The following is a 7,159-nucleotide window of genomic DNA, read 5'->3' as shown; positions in this document are numbered from 1 at the left end:
CGATATAAAAAAATACGTGCCCATTATTTCTGTCTGCTCTACAAATATATCAAGTTTCATAAATTCAGCGAATGACAGAGAAAGGTAGGTTTACTTGTCAGTTTAGTCCGCTCTATCCGTATGTGAGAGTTTTATTGTTACTTGTCAAATATATACTCTGTATATTTAGGTTTTATTGTATAAAAATTAAAGATATTGTCGCTTGGATTATATTACTTTATTTAATTTGGTATGGAATTTAACTTGGCGCCAGTTATTGATATGAAATCTTTTATATAAATGATACTTATCACTTAGTTTTCACCATATATAAATTAATGAAGATAATTCACTTGGAATTTGGATTTTGTTTTTTAATTTTGTACAACAGAATTTTGTTCAAGGTTCATTTGGATTAAGTGAGATAAAAATTTTTAAATATTATAATTTATCGCCCATTATTGATATCAAATCTTTTATATGTCTGGTACGTATCGTTCAAATTAAGTAGAATTTTTATTTATGGGATTTTAACTTTGTGGCAAATATACAAAAACACGTATCACTTAGGTTTCATTATATTTAAAAATTAATAAAGATATTAGTACTAGAAACTTAGATTTCATTTATTGATTTAATATAAAACTGTTTTTGCAGAGCATGTATTCACAGCGCTTTTTTAACTTTTTTTAAAAAGGTAAATTTATACTGATATCTCATGCATTTTGTAGTGTTTAATGACTTCTTATAAACAGTATGCGAATTAATCAATTTACATATTTTTTTCACTTTATACGCGCAAGCCTTTAGATAACTTTACTGATTACGAATATCGCAATTAACAGCCATAACTTCAGCAGGATTTTTCAGCTCAAATTTCAGCATATAAAGAAATTCGTCTCCGACTAAGGTCTCCATAGTCTCATGTCGACCCTTAACCTACCCTAGAATTTTGCACATGTTCGGTTATATTTCCACTTCAATATACAAAAAAATTAGACATTTTTATGGGATTTTAGCTTGGTGGCAAATATACAAAAACACGTATCACTTAGGTTTCATCATATACATATAAATTAATAAAGATATTATCACTAGAAACTTAGATTTCATTTATTAATTTAATAAAATTTTATAACTCAATTTACTAAAGAATCACCTTTAGTATTATTGATTTATTGGTTTTTCAACAATAATTAAAAATAAATTGTTTTAATATAAGAAAAGAACACAAATAAAAACGAAAATGAAAAGTAATTTTAAAATATGTGAAATATATTTATTAATTCTTTTTTATTATTAAAAAATAAAGTAATCTATTCATTCGAATGCAACTTAATTCGATATAAAAAGATAAATAAAATGATTATTACACTATGCAACAAAAATAATTTTTTTCACACATAGAAAACTCAAGTTATTCTTAAAAGTAGAGACAAAAAAATGTAATACAAGCGTATGTATCGTTCCGCGATATCAAATCATTTGTGTTTTTTACGCACATTTGAAGTTTTATGCACATTTGAACAGGTTATTTCGGCCATAGTGCAAGATAAAATTTTACAATTGACCAAAAATCATGTATTTTCATACAAAATTAATCGCTAAATGAGAAAATGATAAAATTAAAGCGGAAATAAAAGAAGATGTTTAAAATATGTATTTTTAATTAAAAATTGCTCAAAATTTTCGACCTTTCTACAAAAAAAGTCATAACGCATTTCTCTTGAAGTTAGCTACATATAATGCCGTGATCCGATTCAGACTTACTTACAACGCTTATGAATCATTTCATCCTTGTTATTTATTAAAGGTTAGGTAAACAAACGTTCACAAGCGTTATGAGTTATGAGCATTTTCAGATCACGGCCTAAATGGCGATTTTCAACTAAAAATATGTTTTTTCACCATTTTGCTCTACTCCAATTGCTTTAATTTGATTTTTCTCATTCAGCGATCAATTTTACATGGAAATATATCATTTTATGGAAATATGTGCATAATGTTCAGACAATCGCAAAATTTCATCTTGCACCGCAAATGAAGTGACCTCCTCTATACTTCGAACGTGCACAAAAACCACAAATTGATATTGCCCACGATTTGATATCGCCAAATTAAACGCACGCCGGTACTAGATTTCATCTCTACTTTCACAGAAAATTTGAGTTTTTCATGTGTGAAAAATGCTATCGCACGGTGTTATACAATAAATTTGCTATTTACCAAATTATTCATTATCCTTGTGATAAACTGAAAGTAGACAGGAATTCAATTCGTTAAACTAAAGAGAGAAAATCCGTCGTTGCAGTTTTATACATTTCGCTTCACCGCAACTTTCTAATCTTTGGATACGACAATTCTGGCCACTTCTTGCTTCATGTTTATCCCACCGCCAGTCAATTGTCGCGCTATGCTGGCACGACCGCGATTTATTAAAACGTGTAGAGAAATACTCGAAAAAAATCGTTATATCCTTCTTAAGTTACGCCCCAGTACTTTCAATCTTCATTCAATTTTCGATTATTCTTTCTTTTCTCGCACATTATTCTTTCCATAATTTGTCCTAGCTCGTTTGTTGGTTCAGCTTGACGATTTAATAACTTCAACAGTAAATAAAAAAAAAAATTTTTATTTTTCTATTTACATTTGTAAATTAATAAAATATTTATTATTTTCATCGTTATATATATTTGTTTCTATCTGAAACTTATAACCAGGGTTGGGTAAGTTAATTCTTTCTTTTAACTAAGTTAAGTTAAAGTTAACAACCTTGAAAATTTAATTTAGTTAAGATACAAGTTAATGTATAATGAAATTAATTGAATTAAAAGTTGAGTGAATAAAAAAAAGTAATTGAAAAATTAAAAGTTAAATTTCTTTCTATTTTATGATTTCAGAGTCTTATAAATAACGGAAATGACAAACATATACTTCATTTAGAATATACTCTATATTTTATTTAAACTTTTTGTTTATATATACTGTTATATATATGTATATACATGGTGGGCCATTTTACGGGATCCACCCAAATTTCTCCGTCGATAAGGCAGATACAGAAAAATAGTTCAGACAAAACTTATTCAGGACAATGGGGGTCATCTTTCTAATTTAATGAAGTTGACTTTGAGATGAATTTCCAAGGTCATTTGGAGGTCAGAGTGATTTTTTTAAATAGGACCACCTACTTTTGACACCGGATTCGAAGAGAGCGGGAAATTTTACGTCAGAAATGATATTTAAAAATTTTTTATTGTAACCTTGAGAAGGACAAATCAAGGTCAAGTGTTTAAAAAGAGCTCAGAAGCAGTTTGTTTAAATGCGTTTATCTTACTTTTAGCATTATCCAGAAACAACGACGTAGACGTAGTAAGTTCTGTTTCCTTTGGTGCTTGTTTACCGTGAGTCCCCTTGCCACTCACGTTTGGGGTGCTTGTTTACCGTGAGTCCCCTTGCCTCTCACGTTTGGGGTGTTTGTTTACCGTGAGTCCCCTTGCCTCTCACCATTATAATAATTATATAATAATTAGACTGCAGATTTTTATGAAGAAACATTTTTTTGGATTCAGGTAATAATAACGAAAAATCTGTACTAATCTAACGATTTTAAATTGTTTCATGGATGCATATAGAGATATGCAAAATATATGCACAAAAAATATGCATTATTTATGCAGCATATATGCGCAATATGCATTATTTATGCATCATATATGCGCAATATGCATTACTTATGCAGCATATATGCGCAACCCTTATGGAAAAAGACACTGAACGTTTAAAAAAAACACTGAAAATTAGGTGTTAACACTCAACTTTGAGCGTTAACACCTAATTTTCAGTGTTTTTTCGAAATTTTCAGTGTCTTTTTCCATAAGGGAATATGCATAATAAATACAGATAATATGCACCTTATTTACAAAATTCTATGCGTAATTAATGATTAGTAATCACGCGAACATGAAGCAATACACATAAATTATGTAACATAATACTATTGATTGTAATTTAAATGACAATAAATAACAAGAGTTTTTTGAAGATTAGCCGGAGTGAAATTATGCCTTTTTTCTGATAGAATTAGTTTATAAGTAAATAATGATCTTTCAACATCACAGGACGTAACGGGAGCATATTTATATTTGCTCCATAAAGAAGATGAAATCACTTTAGGAATTTCAGAATTAGGTATATATTTTAATATGTCACTAACTCTAAATAGTTCCTCCACTCCAGGATTTCTATTTGGATTCTGCTGCATTTTTTTTAATTGTTCTTATAGTTTTTCTTACTCTATCTAGCAACGCCAAGTGTTTTTACATGAAAAATTTTTCTATTTAAATTAAATTTTTTTATTTTATATGGTTAATTCTTTAATTTCAAGTGGTAACACTTAAATTGAGCAAGGTAACGCAATTTTGTGATAATGTTTTGTATAATGTTTTGAAGGAGAATTAAATAACCACTACTTTAGTTGGAAAAGGAAATGTCTTTGAATGAATTGTGATATAATAATTTCATTTAAGAGGAATTTAAACCATTTGGATTGGAATAGGAAGATTCTTCAATAAGTATACGTTTACTTAGGTTTCATTGCATAAAAAATAAAGATAGTATCATTCGGATTAAGTAAATAATAAAGATAGTATCACTTGAGTTTTACTTTTCATTTTGTAAAATTTAACTTGGCGCCAGTTGTTGATATCAAATCGTTCGTACAAATAATACATACCATTAAATTAATATTTATTATTTATTTAATTTGGCATGGTATAAAAAGTGGGATTTAATTTGGCGCCAGTTCTTGATATCAAATCTTTTATAGGAATGATACATATCATTAAAGTTAATATAATTTATTTAATTTGGTATTCGAATTACATGGAATTTAACTTGGCGCCAATTGTTGATATCAAATCTTTTTTACAAATAATACTTAAAATTTTGATAAAATTTTGATGAATTTAGCTTGGCGACAATTTTGTTGATATCAAATCTTTCATACGAATAATACATGTCATTATAGTTAAATAAATTAAGAAAAAAATTAAAGTCACTATTATATTTTTTCTTTGGGAGGATTAAAATGGTAAAATTTAACTTGGCGCCAGTTGTTGATATCAAATCTTTTATACAAATGATACATATCATTAGTTCTACTAAACAGCAAACGTGATTAGTCATCAGTTTCACGGCCGATTAAGTAATTGGCGTTGGTGAAACTGGCCCAAATGATGAATCTTTACGAGAAGTACCCTTTGGATCAGATTCACCAACGCTTAGCGCTTTTTTTACCTTTTTTTTTAAAAGGTAAGTTTGTATATCAGTTTTACGGCCGATTAAGTAATTGGCGTTGGTGCAACTGGCCCAAATGGTGATTCTTTACGAGAAGCACCATTTGGGCCAGTTTCACCAACGCTTAGCGCTTTTTTTACCTTTTTCTTTTAAATTTTTTAAAAATTTGTATATATATCACAACGATAAGATAAGACATTTGTTCGCGTCGCTTGCTTCAACATGCTCCTATAGATTAAACGCGAAAAAGATGTAAGATAATTTTTGCTTTTATAATTATATTTCTAATATTTAGATGTTTTAGATTCTTATGTCCATTTCCACCAACGTAGATTAACTTGTCGGTTCAACTTGCTCTTCGTCTTTTTCTAATTCTAAAGATAAGTTGAACCGAGATTGAAGTTAATTCACGTTGGTGGAAATGGGCATTAATTATTCTTTACTTATTGTTTTATGTTTGAATTATAAGTCTTTTACTCATTTTTATATTGTATATTTCTAATTAATTGTTTTTTACTTATTGTTTTATGTTTGAATTATAAGAGTCCTTTACTCATTTTTATATTATATGTCTTTAATAATGAGAAAACACACTACCATAAAAATAAATCATTACCTTTTAAATTCAAGCCTTTCCTTTCAGTAAATCTGAAAATAAACAGCACAAAGAATCAATTCTGTCATAATTATAAAGAATAGAGAGAACAAATTATTAATAAAAATATATATATACACGCTTTCTATCGCATTGCAGACACTTTCTTAAACCTGTACGAAAGAATATTGCAATAAAAGTTATTACAAATTTTATAAGATAATATTAATTGAAATAAACTACCAGGATAGAAAATGTATTCTTACACCGGAAAATGTGTTTTACAGCAGAGAATATTTATTCTAGCCTGACGTGTTCATACGTGTTCCTCTGTTCCATCGATGTGACAGATTCTAACCTGAATAGTTTAACGGTTAATACTAAATGCCACATTTACCTCTTGCTATCTAGAGTCAAACCTGTCAGAATGAGATGGCGAACACCTAGACACCCACTTTCTTAAAGGCGAACACCTTGACACCCACTTCCTCGAAGGCGAATACCTAGACACCCACTTTCTCAACAGCAAACACCTAGACACCCATTTCCTCGACGGCGAACACCTAGACACCCACTTCCTCGATAGCGAACACCTAGACACCCATTTCTTCAACCTAAACACCCACTTCCTCGACGACAAACATCTAGACGTTTAATTCCTCGACGGCAAACACCTAGACGCTTAATTCCTGAATATCTATACACCCTCTTCTTTGACGCGCTAAATACCTAGATCTTCAACGACAATCTCGATACGATATTTCATTTTAATTATAATTAATATTTTATTTTAATTCATATTTTTAATTATATTTTATTTTAATTTCAATTAATTATAATAATAATGCGCCGCGTGCACGTCACATCGTATATGTGACAATGTTACCATCGCTAATTATCACAGCCGTCATGTGTGGTTGATCAAATTCGAATGTGCAATGCTGCCATCGCTAGGTTAAGTCAAAAGCCCCCTAGTGTCGAAAAAATGAGATGGACATTTTCTCCTGGTCGACGACGTGGACGACGATGATGATGACGTTTCTTAATATAAAAGTTTCACATTCGTATTTTGCGTCGCAAATCTCCGCTCGTAAAGCACGTAGAGAAAAAATAAAAACACTTTCATTATACAGGGTGTACATAAAGTACCGGGACGGTTGAATAACTTTTAGAAAAATTAAAATTTCGAAAAACGCTGAAACACGTCAAACGAGTTTTCAAAAATCTATCTTTTGCGGGGGGTTGCAGCCCCCCAACCTCAAGGGGGTGCGGGGGGCGCGAGGGGGG

The sequence above is a fragment of the Trachymyrmex cornetzi genome, unplaced genomic scaffold, assembly GCF_001594075.2.
Source record: "Trachymyrmex cornetzi isolate Tcor2-1 unplaced genomic scaffold, Tcor1.1 scaffold836, whole genome shotgun sequence".
NCBI lineage: Eukaryota > Metazoa > Arthropoda > Insecta > Hymenoptera > Formicidae > Trachymyrmex > Trachymyrmex cornetzi.
The sequence above is the reverse complement of the archived record's forward strand: the minus strand, read 5'-3'. Positions refer to the sequence as shown.